Source organism: Oryctolagus cuniculus, chromosome 8 (genome assembly GCF_964237555.1).
Source record: "Oryctolagus cuniculus chromosome 8, mOryCun1.1, whole genome shotgun sequence".
In the NCBI taxonomy this organism is placed as follows: Eukaryota; Metazoa; Chordata; class Mammalia; order Lagomorpha; family Leporidae; genus Oryctolagus; species Oryctolagus cuniculus.
Window position 1 is genome coordinate 93,521,858 of NC_091439.1, and position 14,403 is coordinate 93,536,260.

General features: G+C 37.7%; 1 protein-coding gene across 1 annotated transcript in view; it reads right to left on the reverse strand.

Moving 5' to 3' along the window:
* The window catches only part of NPFFR2 (neuropeptide FF receptor 2), a 114,536-nt gene that overhangs the window by 15,198 nt on the left and 84,935 nt on the right, over window positions 1-14,403 (reverse strand). The gene's annotated exons all lie outside the window — the stretch shown is intronic.

The following is a 14,403-nucleotide window of genomic DNA, read 5'->3' on the forward strand; positions in this document are numbered from 1 at the left end:
GAACTGAGTGACAAACAAGGCCTTCATATTATGATGTTAACCAAGAGCACTTGAAAATCCCACTTTCTACGACATCAGCCATTATTATACTTTACTTCCTCAATATACTCGCTATTCCATTTCTTTAGGTACAACCTCTATCCATTCTCAGATTTTCCCTAACTTGCGAAAAATCTCCTTCCCCTGTTGCAGGTGTTGTAACCAACTTATTCTTTTAAGCCTGTGTTACATAATTTGAAAATTCTTGTTAATCTGAACAAAATAGGGTGTTCACATATTTTGAATCTGTCATAGAAATCTAAGAGGATTTCAAAAATATATGGAAAAAGTGTAATTAAAGTATAAAAATAAAATTATAAGCTTTAGTTTTCAACATACAAACTCCATGAAGTTCAAGACACTTATGTAAGCAATTTAGTCCATTGCTAAAGAATTTAGAGTCCTGGGAATTGAATCACATAAAGGCACTCTTTTTGAAATTGGCTTAAGAAAAATGAATGCCTTTAAAACATATTTTAGGGACCGGCATTGTGGTTCAGCGGGTTAAGCATCACTTCTGATACTGGCATCCATATCAGAGCAGCTGGCTGCAGTCCCAGCTGCTCTGCTTTTGATGCTGATGCACCAGGGAAGGTAGTGGAAGATGGCCCAAGTGCTTAGGTCCCTGTTACCCATGTAGGAACTCTTGGATGGAGTTCCAGGCTGCTGGATTTTGCCTGGCCCTGCCCAGGCCATTGTGGCCATTTGAAGAGTGAACCAGTGTATGCAAGATATCTTTTTCTCTCTGTCTCTTCCTGTCACTCTGCCTCCCAAATAAATAAAATAAATCTATTTTTAAAAATATAAAAATACTAAAGATATTTTTAAAATGTTGTTTATTTATTTGAGAGGCAGTGTTACAGACAGAGGGAGGAAGAGACAGGGCTGACCTGTCACAGCCAGGAGCCAGGAGCTTCTTCCGAGTCTCCCACACGGGTGCAGGAGTCTAAGCACTTGGTCCATATTGCACTGCTTTCCCAGGCCATAGCAGAGCTGGATCAGAAGAGGAGCAACTGGGACACAAACTGGCACCCATATGTGATGCCAGAGCTGCAGGCGGAGGCTTAGCCTACTATACCACAGCAAAATCCCCTAAAGATATTTCAAGATTAGCAAATTAAAAAAAAATCAGAAGGAACCAAATTAGGACTATTAGGTAGATGGCCAACGACTTCTCATGGAAACTCTCACAGAATGTGCCTGTTCCACAGAAATAAACAGGAGTATTGTTGGGGTGGAGTTGGACTCTCTGGGCAAGTTCTCTGGGAAGTTTTCTGCTACAACTTCAGCTAACATTCTCAAAACACTCTCCTAATAAGCAGATGTTGTACTTCTTTTGGTCCTCAAGAAAGCCAAAAAGTTAAATGCCTTGAGAGTCCCAAAAAGCAGTATCCATGATGCTCACTGACGCACTGTCCACTTTGCTTTCATGGAACCACTTCTGCCTCTTGGTAGTCCTTGATTCGTTGTGTGTTTTCTGTTTCATCTCCTGTTATGATTTTGAAGAAATGGTTCAGGATCTAGGTTCTACTTGTTTGAAATTCAATGGAAAGCACTGCTCATGTCTGCAGCTGATTTTGACATAATAGTTTTGGCACCCATCAAGCAAAATGTGCTCCACTTTAGGTTTTCAAACAGAGTTGTATAAGTTGGGGGTGAGCATTTGGCACAGCAGTTAAGTTGCCACCTGTGATGCTCCTGTCCCATAATAAAATGTCCGAGTTGGAGTCTTCACTCTGTTTCTGTCCCAACTTCCTGATAATGCAGACCCTAGGAGGCAGCAGGTGCTGTCTCAGGTAGTTGGGTTCCTGCCACATGCAGGAGACCTGGATGGAGTTTTGGGCTTGTCCAGATTCAGCTGTTGTGGACATTTGGGGAGTGAAGCAGTGTATAGGATACCTCTCTGTGTGTGCCTCTGTCTGCTTTTCTCTCTCTCTCTCTCTCTCTCTCTCTCTCTCTCACTGTGTGTGTGTGTGTGTCCCTCTGCCTTTCAAATAAATAAAAATAAATATTTTAAAAAAATTGTGTAAGCTGGACCAGTTGAAATCTCTATGCCTTTGGCTGTTATTTCTTCTGTTAATCATTGGTCCCCTTCAGTAAGGGCAAAAACAAAACAAACTTTTTCTGTGTAAATTGCTGTGGGTGGTCTATTACTTTAGGCTTCATCTTCAATAGTCTTATTCTTTTCCTAAAATGAGTTGTCATTTATAAACTGCTACTTTCTTTGGGTCATTGCTCCATAAACTTTCCCAAAGCATCAATGATTTCACAGTTCTTCAAGCCAGAGTGACTATCAGTTTGATGTTTGTTCTTACTTCAGTTCTAACAGAATTAGTTACTCTGATAAGGGCTTTTTTTGAAACTTGTATCTTTCTTAGTACCTCAAACTAGATCCTGTTCAGACATGTTACAATGATTAGTAGGGGTTTTTTTGGGCACAAAAATATTTTGAAATCCATGCATAGTTCTTTTCATAGTACATACCTCCCATAGGTTTTTTGAAGACCCCTTGTAAGCTTTTGTATTTGTCTTATTTTATTTTTTTTGACTTTTTTTAACTTTTATTTAATGAATATAAATTTCCAAAGTACGGCTTATGGATTACAATGGCTTCCCCCCCATAACGTCCCTCCCACCTGCAACCCTACCCTTTCCCACTCCCTCTCCCCTTCCATTCACATGAGGATTCATTTTCGATTCTCTTTATGTACAGAAGATCAGTTTAGCATACATTAAGTAAAGATTTCAACAGTTTGCTCCCACATAGAAACATAAAGTGAAAAATAATAGATGATTTTTAAATGATGATGAAATCAGATCAGACCTATTGTCATCTTTAATCCCAGTGAGAGTCAAGTTGGGAATTGATAATTTCTTCTTCTTCTTTTTTTTTAACAGAAGATCAGTTTAGTATACATTAAGTAAAGATTTCAACAGTTTGCACCCCCATAGAAACACAAAGTGAAATATATACTGTTTGAGTACTCGTTATAGCATTAAATCTCAATGTACAGCACATTAAGGACAGAGATCCTACATGAGGAGTAAGTGCACAGTGACTCCTGTTGTTGACTTTACAAATTGACACTCCTGTTTATGGCATCAGTAATCTCCCTATGCTGCAGTCATGAGTTTCCAAGGCTATGGAAGCCCTCTGAGTTCTCCAACTCTTATCTTGTTTAGACAAGGTCATAGTCAAAGTGGAGGTTCTCTCCTCCCTTCAGAGAAAGGTACCTCCTTCTTGGAAGACCTGTTCTTTCCACTGGGATCTCACTCACAGGGATCTTTCATTTAGGTTTTTGTTTTTGTTTTTGTTTTTTTCCCCTAGAGTGTCTCGGCTTTCCATGCCTGAAATACTCTCATGGGCTTCAGCCGGATCTGCATGCCTTAAGGGCTGATTCTGAGGCCAGAGTGCTGTTTAGGACATCCGCCATTCTATGAGTCTGCTGAGTATCTCGCTTCCCATGTTGGATCACTCTCTCCTTTATTTATTCTATCAGTTAGTATTAGCAGGTACTAGACTTTTTTATGTGCTCCCTTTGACTCTTAGTCCTTTGATTATGATCAATTGTGAACTGAAATTGATCACTTGGACTAGTGAGATGACATTGGTACATGCCACCTTGATGGGATTAAATTGGAGTCCCCTGGTATGTTTCTAACTCTACCATTTGGGGCAAGTCAGCTTGAGCATGTCCCAAATTGTACATCTCTTCCCTCTCTTATTCCCACTCTTATGTTTAACAGGGATCACACTTCAGTTAAATTTCAACACTTAAGAATAACTGTGTATTAATTACAGAATTAAACCAGTCATATTAAGTAGAACAGACAAAAAAAAAACTACTAAGAGGGATAATGTATTAAGTTGTTCATTAACAGTCAGGGCTATGCTGATCAAGTCACCATTTCTCATAGTGTCCATTTCACTTCAACAGGTATTTGTCTTATTTTATTTTGACTTGGTTAATGGAATATTCTTTTTTAAAAAATATTTATTTTATTTATTTGAAAGATAGAGTTAGAGAGTGAGAGGTACAGACACACAGAGAGAGGGATGTCTTCCATATACTGATTCACTCCCCAAATGGCTGCAAGAGCTGAGCTGGACAGATTTGAAGCCAGGAGCCAGGAGTTTCTTCTGGGTCTCCCACATGGGTGCCAAGGCCCAAGGACTTGAGTCATCCTCCACTGCTTTCTCAGTTACAATAGCAGGAGCTGTATCAGAAGTAGATGCCAATGTGCAGGCGGGGGCTTTAACCCATTGAGCCACAACACCAGCCATGGAATATTTTTTTTATTAAATACTTATACATGCAAGTGTAAGTACCATATGTAAGAACTATTAAAATATGCTAGGCTACTTACTTGTCTTGGTTTCACTCAGCATGTCTATTCACATAGAATGTAAAAATAAATTATGTAGAATTTATATCTCTCTTGAAAAAGATTATTTATTTGAAAAGCAGAGTCACAGAAAGATGGAGAGGCAGAGAGAGGTCTTTCATCTGCTGGTTCACTCCCCAAGTAGCCACAATTGCTGGAGGGAGGCTGGTCCAAAGCCTGGAGCCAGAAGCTTCTTCCAGGTCTCCCACATGGTTGGCGGGGGTCTAAGCACTTGAGCCATCCTCCAAAGCTTTCCTAAGTGCATTGGCAGGGAGCTGGATCAGAAGTGGAGCAGTTGGAACTCAAATTGGCTTTCATTTGGGATGTTGTCATCACAGGCAGCAACTTTACCTGCTATAGCACAATGCCAGCCCCTTAATTTATATATCTTAATGTGGATATTTCAATCAACTCTTGGATATCAGAAGTACTCAAGGCCACTTTCAGGTTCTGTGATGTAATACAAAGGCCTACACTGATTAGCATATAGTACACTGATATCTATCTTTTAGTTTGACGAAGAACACTAAGCAGAAATCAAACAAGGGAAAAGGTTCAAGGGCCTAAGGCTGTACAACCCCAGACACAAGTTTCCAAAAGTCTTCTCCCAGGGCATTCTTAGCTCCTACAGTAATCAGTGGGAACACCAAGAGAAGTATAATCGACCAGGGAAACTCCTTAGGAACTCAGGATCCATGAGCACCTTCTTCCTGATATGCATCCAAATTCCAGAATCCCAGACACAAAGTAGGTGTTTAGCATAAACCATGTTGTTTATACAGTCTAGGCTTGGTAAGCCATTCATCATTTTTTTAAAAATTATTTTTTAATTGTAAGTATTTTAACAGATTCAATATGCTTTTTATATACAATTCTAAGAATATATTGATATTTCCTTCCTCTCTCCTTCCATTATGAAAGTTAATGTATATGAAGGAACTATTTGCTACCTATAGTCCCCAACTCCATCAAAGAGGCAACCTTGTAAACAGGACTTTCCAAGGACAGCAACTTCAAGCCAGTTTGCTGACTCTTTTCCGAATACCTTGTTAATTAACTGAACAGAGGGTTTTACGTTCCCATGAATGAGCATTCCCATGAATTTAACAGTAGACTTATAAAACTGAGCACTCATGAACATTTTTAGTGTCATTTATGGGATTTGAATTGGTGATGAGGAAGCAAGTGGGTCTGCTGCTGGTAGCTGAGGAGAATCCAATTTGCACAAGTCTGTGGTATCTGGTGACTTCATTATCACTTAGCATTTGGATTTTTCACCAAGTACACAATGTATCACTTTAGAAAAGCATGTCTAGATAGATATTGCTCATTTCTGATACTCAACTTCAAATTGTTTTCTGTTTGTAGTTGGGAGACAGGGAAGAAAAGCAATATCATGTTACTAAAAATGATAAGTTGACAAATGGGAACATTTTTCTTCAATAGCATCCATTATTTTGTCATTTTATTTCTTATTTCCTCTAACTATTATATTCTGCTTTGTTTTCCTGTATCATATAGACCTATCCACCACCACCTCCCCCATCCCCATTCACACCCCCCAAAACACAAATAAATGAAAAAGCAAAGTGAGTATGGGATGAGGTGAGCTAAGAGAGGAGTAAAGATATAAATTTGAGAGGGATTAGATATGTTCAACAACACAAAGTCAGGATGAGAGTATCCTTGGAGGTACAGAACCTGAGACTGAGAAACCTATCAGCTTGATATAAAGCCTTTCAGTAAAAGCTCCGGAAGAAGAGTATTACACCCGCTGTGGCACTGCAGGTAAGGCTGCCGCCTGCAGTGCCAGCATCCCATATGGGTGCCAATTTGATTCCCAGCTGCTCTACTTCTGATCCAGCTCTCTTCTATACCTGGGAAAGCAGTGGAGGATGGTCCAAGTGCTTGGGCTCCTGTGCCCTTGTGGGAGACCTGGAAGAAATTCCTGGCTCCTGGCTTCAGATTGGCCCAGCTTTGGCTTTTGTGGATATTTGAGGAATGAACCAACAGATGGAAGATCTCTCTCATTCTCTGTCTCTCTCTTTCTCTGTCTCTGCCTCCCTGTAACTCTACCTTTCAAATAAATAAATAAATATTAAAAAAAGAAACAGTACAACAAAAAATAAAATTGCAAGATAAAACTGTAGGTAGTTAAAATTAGTTGATAAGAAACATCCATACTGAGTGGCATCAGAAAGATAATGGAATAAAAATCAGAGGCTCCATTCTCTGACCCTTCCACCAAAGTGTTCTACTAGCAAGTATCCATAGACCAGAACATCCATTTGAAAAACTCAATACTCAACAAGAAGCCTGAGACACCCACGTGATCTGTAGAACTGAGTGAAATCCTAAGGAGAATGGTTTTCTCCAACCGTACCATCCTTTCCCCTCCCCCGGGTTGGCACAACATCAGGAGGAGAGGATTTCCCTGAACATTCAGAACATTCTAGTACTGTCACGACAATGTGTAAGGCATTTTTATCCCTAGCATGAGGGTTAAAAGACCAAACTATTAATAACATCTAAGGCTAACAAATTATCTAGGAATACACATTGCAAGATGATATAAATTCTGACAACAAAAATATAAAATCACAAGGACAAAGAGGAAAAGTGTAACTGTTGTATATGATAAAGTTACATTGTATCAGCTTGAAACAGGCTTATAGAAGCATAGTAAATTATATGTAAGTCTCACTATAACCACAAAGAAATGTATCTAGAGTAGAAGTACAAAACAATAATAGAAAGGTTTCAAAGTATATCGGGTAGAAAACTATCAAACCACAAAGGAAGACAGCAAGAGAGAAAAAAGAAACAAATAATCAGAAAACAACTAACACTATTGAAGTTGTACTCCTTACTTTTCAGTAATGACCTTGAATTAGCCAATAAATAGATACACAGTGACTGAATGTGTGGGAAACCATGATCTAACTATATGCTGCCTAGAAGAGACTGGGCTCATTTTTAAGGACACACACAGACTGAAAGTGAAGGGATACAAAAAGTGAAAGGATACTGAAAGAAATCCATATACCAAAGGACAATATCTTCAATAAATGGTGCTGGGAAAACTGTGTATCCACATGTAGAAAAACAAAATTAGCCTTTTAGTCTCAGACAACACACAAAAAACAACTTAAAATAGATTAAGATTTAAATGTAAGACCAGAAAATACAGATACTAGGGGGAAAAAAACAAGGAAAACTACACTGCATAGATTGGATAATATTGTGGATTTAGCCCCCAAAATTCAGGGAACAGAAGCAAAAATAGAGAAATAGGACTATATCAAACTAAAAAAATCTCTGTGTGGCAAATGAAATAATTGACACTGTGAAATGAAAACCCATAGAATAGGAGAAAATATTTTCAAACCACATATCAGTAGGGGGTTAATATCCAAAATACATAAGAAGTTCGAACTCTATAGCAAGAAAACAAAATATCCAATTAAAAAATGAACAAGGGACCAGAGTAGACAGTTCCCAAAAGGAACTCTACAAATGGCCAACAGATGTATGAGATATATGAAAAATGCTCAACATCAGAAATCACTAGGGAAATGCAAATTAATGCCACAAAGACAAATCACCTTTTGGCAGTTAGATGTTCTATCACACACACACACACACCCACACACACACAAGTCACTGTTGGCAAAGGGCAGGTTTGTATATTGCTGGAAGGCATGTAAATTAGTATAGTAATTATAGAAAAGTATATGGATATGCCTCTAAAACCTAAAAAATATAATAATCATAAGATTCAGGAAGCCTGTCTGGGTATTTACCCAAAAGATTTGAAAACAGTGCTGAAGAAATATTAGCATGTCCATGTTCGTGACAGCAATGTTCACAATATTATGTTATAGAATCAACCTATGTGTCCATCAGGAGATGAATGGGTAAAGGAAATAAATGTGGCACGTGTACACCACAGAAGACAATTTAGTCTTAAAATAGGAAGAAGTTTTGGACTTGTAACAACATAGATGGAACTAGAAAACATTATGCTAAGTAAAATAAATGAGGTATAGAAAGACATACTGTCTCTTCTCACTTCTATGTGGAACCCAAACAATGAAAATCATGGAGGCAGATGGTAGAGTGGTCACTCAGAAGCTGGAGGGTAGGAGAATGGGGAGGTGATGATCAATGTGTACCAGTTCTCAAACAGAGGGAATTTTTAAAGGCTATTGCACAAAGTGGTGAATATCATTAATAAATGAGTACATTTCAAAATTGCTAAGAGAAAATTTCACATGTTCTTGACACAAAAATGTTAAGAATTAGATGTGATGGATATGCTATCTGGCTTTATTTACTTATTCTGCAGAGTGTTCATAAATTATAACATCAATTTGTATCCCATAAATAAAACTACAAGCTGTTGATTTATAACTTAAAAAAAGGAAACATCTGGCCACAAGTTTAATTGGAGCTGGAAAACATATGGGTGGAATATTTCATAAGATACCATACTTCTATTCACATAACTTTATTTTCTTATGCCCTTAGTTTAAAGCAACAACTTGGGTGCCTCAAAGCAGAACTATTTCCATCATGTATCTGTTAAGATGAAAGATGTTAGGAAGGATGGTATAGATGGTTTTTTAAAAAATCTTCACTGGATTAACTTTAATTCTATTACATTGTTTTTTGTCAGGAACAATTCCTTTTCCTCTTTTTCTGGTGTAATATTAATAAACTCAAGTCAGATTTTGTTTTGGGACCCTAGGAGTATTTCAACACTCCTATTACAGGCTTGATAGCTGTATTTGGCAAGACAGCAAGCAATATGCAATAGAGAGAATTGACCAAAGAACTTGTACTTTGTGTTCTTTCTTTCTTAGCATGCAGTTGTAAAAATTCTTGTAGGTGAGGTCAGAGCTTTGGCCCTTAGCCTGACCTTTAATAAACAGCTATGGTAACATGATCATCCAAGAGCCATAATATGACTGTGGGGTGGCAGAGAACAAGCAGGTCCTAACTGGTCCTAGGGTAACTCATTTATCTCAATTTTAATACTTCAAACACCACTGCTCTTTGATGTTCCTGTTTCTCACTAGACACATACAAATTTCAAACAATGGACTAAGATAAACTGGTTGAATAACTTTAAGTTCAGAATCTTTAAGCTGTGCTCTATACATTATATTAATTAATATAAGGGTGGGGAAAATTGTATATGCTAGCTTCAGGAAGGCAAATTAAGACTCTACTCATACTGATTACTGCATAATCTAGTTTTGTCATTCTTTATTCTTGGGCTTATCCCTGTTGCTTCTATTATTGTTGTTATTAGAATTTTTTAGAAACATTTTATTTAATGAGTACAAATTTCATAAATACAAGTCTAGGAATATGATTTTTCCCACCATACTCGCCCTCCCACCTACATTCTCACCCCACTTCCTCGTCCCTCTCCCATTCTCAGTCCATTTTCCATTAAAATTCATTTCCAATTAACTCTTTATACAGAAGACCAACTCTATACTAAATAAGGATTTCAAAAATTTGCACACACACACACACACAAACACAAACACATAAAACTGTATGAGAACAAGATTTACAGTTATTTCTCATAGTACAACTCCTAGAGGACAGAGGTTCTGCGTGGTGAGTAAGTGCACAGTGACTCCTGTTGTTAATTTAACAATTAATGCTCTTACATATGACATTGGTGATCATCTGGGGCCCTTGATATGAGCAGCCCTTGGCTATGGAAGCCTTTTGAGTCCACAATCAATGTCAGTATTTGGACAAGTCCATAAGCAAAGTAGAAGTTCTCTGCCCTGCTCAGAGAAAAGTACAACTTTCTTTTATGGCCCCTTCTTTCCACTGGGATCTCACTCAAGAGATCCTTCACATATGACATTTTTTTGGCCACAGTGTCTGGGCTTTCCCTGCCTGAAATGCTCTCATGGGCTTTACAGCCAGACCAGAATGCATTAAGGGCAGATTCTAAGGTCAATGATTAGAGCAATTGTCATTCTGTGAGTCTGCTGTGTGAACTGCTTCCCATGTTGGAACATTCTCTCCTTTTTAATCCTATCTATTGTTATTACCAGACACTTGATCTTACCTATATTATCCTTTAACACTAAATTCTATCTATGTGGTCAATTTAACACTTAATATGATCACTTTAACACTTACAATGACATTATTACCACCCAGATTACTGGAATTTGGAGTCTCATGGCAAGTTTTCAGCTGTACTCTTAGAAGTAAATCTGTAGGAATGTATGCAGAACTATACAGCTTTACAGTTACATGTTTCCTCTTCCACCTCTTATTCTCTTTCTTATTTTTTACTAGGATCTATTTTTTTTTTTGACAGGCAGAGTGGACAGTGAGAAAGAGAGACAGGGAGAAAGGTCTTCCTTTTGCCATTGGTTCACCCTCCAATGGTCACCACGGCCGGCACGCTGCGGCCAGCGCACCATGCTGATCTGGCAGGAGCCAGGTGCTTCCTCCTGGTCTCCCTTGGGGTGCAGGGCCCTAGCACTTGGGCCATCCTCCACTGCACCCCCGGGCCACAGCAGAGAGCTGGCCTGGAAGATGGGCAACCGGGACAGAATCCGGTGCCCTGACTAGGACTAGAACCCAGTGTGCCAGCGCCACTAGGTGGAAGATTAGCCTATTGAGCTGCGGTGCTGGCTGGGATCTATTTTTAATTGACTTTATACACATAAGAATAATTCTATGTTAGATAAAGAATTCAACAAATGGTATCAAGAAGGAAAGAAAACAAAACAAACAAAAAACTGTTCCTCAACAGTCAAGACAAGGGCTATTCAAGTCATTGCTTCTCAAAGTATCAATTTCACCTCTACAGATTTCTTTTTCGGTGCTATGTTAGTTATCACAGATCAGGGAGAACATATGATATTTGTCCCTTTGGGACCAGCTTATTTCACTAAGTATGATGTTTCCAGATTCATCCACTTTGTTGCAAAAGACTGGATTGCATTTTTTACCACTATGTAGTATTCCATAAAGTACATATCCCATAATTTCTTTATCCAGTCTTCAGTTGATGGGCACTTAGGTTGATTCCATGTCTTAGCTATGGTGAACTGAGCTACAATGAACATGTGAGTGCAGATAACTGTATTATTTATTGATTTCATTTCCCTTGAGTAAATTCCCAGGAGTGGAATGGCTGGGTCTAATGGTAGGTCTATATTCAGATTTCTGAGTTATCTCCAAACTGACTTCCATAGTGTTTTTACCAGTTTACATTCCCACCAACAGTGGGTTAGGGTACCTTTTTCCCCACATCCTCTCTAGCCTTTGTTGCTTATGGATTTCTGTATGAAAGCCATTCTAATGGTGGTGAGGTGAAACCTCATTGGGGTTTTGATTTGCATTTCCCTGACAGATAGTGATACTGAACATTTTTTCATATGTCTGTTGGCCATGTGGATTTCCTCTTTTGAAAAATGTCTGTTTAAGTAATTTGCTCATTTCTAAACTGAGTTATATTGTTGTTCCGGAGTTTCTTGATCCATGATCTATTTGTATATTCTGGTTACTAATTCTTTATGAGTTGCATGCTTTACAAATAATTTCTCCCATTATATCGACTGCCTCTTCACTTCTTCACTTTCCTGAGTGTTTTTTTGTTTTTGTTTTTGTTTTTGTTTTTTTGTTTTTTGCAGTACATAAACTTCTCAAGTTGATGTAATCCCGTTTCTTAATTTTGGCTTTTATTGTCTGTGCCTAGGGGTTCTGTCCCAATGTCTTTCAGGGTTTCCCCAATGTTCTCTAATAATTTGTTGGTGTCAGAAAATAGATTTAGATCTTTAATCCATGTTGAGTGGATTTTTATGTAAAATGTAGGGTAGGGATCTTGCTTCATACTTCTGCATATGGAAATCCAGTTTTTCCAGCACCATTTGTCGAAGAGACTGTCCTTTCTCCAAGGATTGGTCTTTGTTCCTTGGTCTAATATAAGTTGGTTGTAGATGGTTAGATTAATTTTTGGAGTTTATATTCTGTTCCATTGGTCTATCCATGTTACTGTAGCAGCACCAGGATGTTTTCATTATAACTGCCTTGTAGTATGTCTTAAAATCTGGTATTGTGATGCCTCCAGCTTTATTTTTGTTGTACAAGATTGCATTTGTTATTCAAGGTCTCCTGTGTTGCCATATGAATTTCAGCATTTTTTGCTAGACCTGAGAAGAATGTCTTTGATATTTTCATTGGTATCACATTGAATCTGTAAATTGCATTCAGATGAATGAACATTTTGATGATAGGTTTTTCCAGTCCATGAACATGGAAGATTCTTCCAATTTTTTTGTATCTTCTTCTATTTCTTTTTATGTTTTGTAACAGTCATTGTAGAGGTCGGTGACATCCTTGGTTAGACTTATTCCTAGGTATTTAATTTTTTGTAGCTATTGTGAATGTGATTGATCTCAGAAGCTCTTTCTCAGATGTGGGATTGTCCGTGTATACAAAATTTTTGATTTTTGTATATTGATTTTATAGCCTGTTATTTTACCAAACTCTTCTGTGAGTTCCAGTAATCCCTTAGTGGAGTTTTTTGGACCCCCTATATATAGAATCATGTCATCTGTGAATAGGGATAGTTTGACTTCCTCATTCCCAATTTGATCCCTTTGGGTTCTTTTTCTTGTCTAATGGCTCTGCCTAAAACTTCCAGGACTATATTGAATAGCAATGAGAGTGGACATTCTTGTCTGGTTCCGGAACTCAATGGGAACATCCAATTGGACAGCTGTCATGGGTTTGTCATAAATTGCCTTGACTGTATTGAGTAATGTTCCTTCTAAACCCAATTTTCTTAGATTTTTTTCATCATGAAAGGGTTTTGTATTTTATCAAATACTTTCTCTGCATCTGTTAAGATAATCATATGGTTTTTGTTCTTCAGTTTGTTAATGTGATCTATCACATTGATTTGCAAATGTTGAAACATCCCTGCATACCAGGGATAAATCCCACCTGGTCTGGGTGGATGATCTTTCTGATGTGTTGTTGGATTTGACTGGCTAGGATTCTGTTGAAGATTTTTGGGTCTATGTTCATCAGGAAAATTGGTCTAAAGTTCTCTTTCCCTGTTGTGTCTTTTTTAGGTTTATGACTTATGGTGAACCTGGCTTCATAGAAAGAATTTGGGAGGATTTCCTTCATTTCAATTGTTTTGAATAACTTGAGAAGAATTGGAGTTAGTTCTTCTTTAAATGTCTGGTAGAATTCGACAGTGAAGCCTTCTGGTCCTGGGCTTTTCTTTGCTGGGAGGGTCTTGAACAGTGATTCAGTTTCCATCCTGGTTATGGGGCTGTTTAAGTTTTCCATGCCTTTATGTCTCAATTTAAGTAGGTGGTATGTGTTCAGGAATCTATCCATTTCTTCTAGGTTTCCCAGTTTGTTGGTATATACCTTTTTTTAGTAATTTCTGATGATTCTTTTTAATTTCTGTTGTTATATTTCCTTTTTCATCTGTAATTTTATTGATTTGGATCTTCTCTCTCCTTTTTTTGGTTAGTTAGGCCAATGGTGTGTCAATTTTGTTTATTTTTTTCAGTTCTTCATTTTGCTGAACATTTGTATTTTTTATTTCAATTTTTTTGAATTATTCTCTAAATTTAATTACTTCTTTTCTCCTACTAGTTTTGGGTTTGGTTTATTGTTGTTTTTCTAGGTCTTTGAGATACATTGATAGTTCAGTTGTTTGGTGCTTTTCTAATTTCTTGTTATAGGCACCAATTGCTATAAACTTTTCTCTTAACATTGCTTTTGCTGTATCCTAAAAGTTTTGAAATGTTGTATTGTTGTCTATATTGTTTCCAGAATTTTTTTTATTTCTCTTTTGATTTCTTCTATAAATCACTATTCTTTCAGCAGCATGTTTTTCAGCCTTCATGTATTTGCATATTTTCTAGAGATCTGAGTTGCTGATTTCCAGCTTCATTCTGTTGTGAC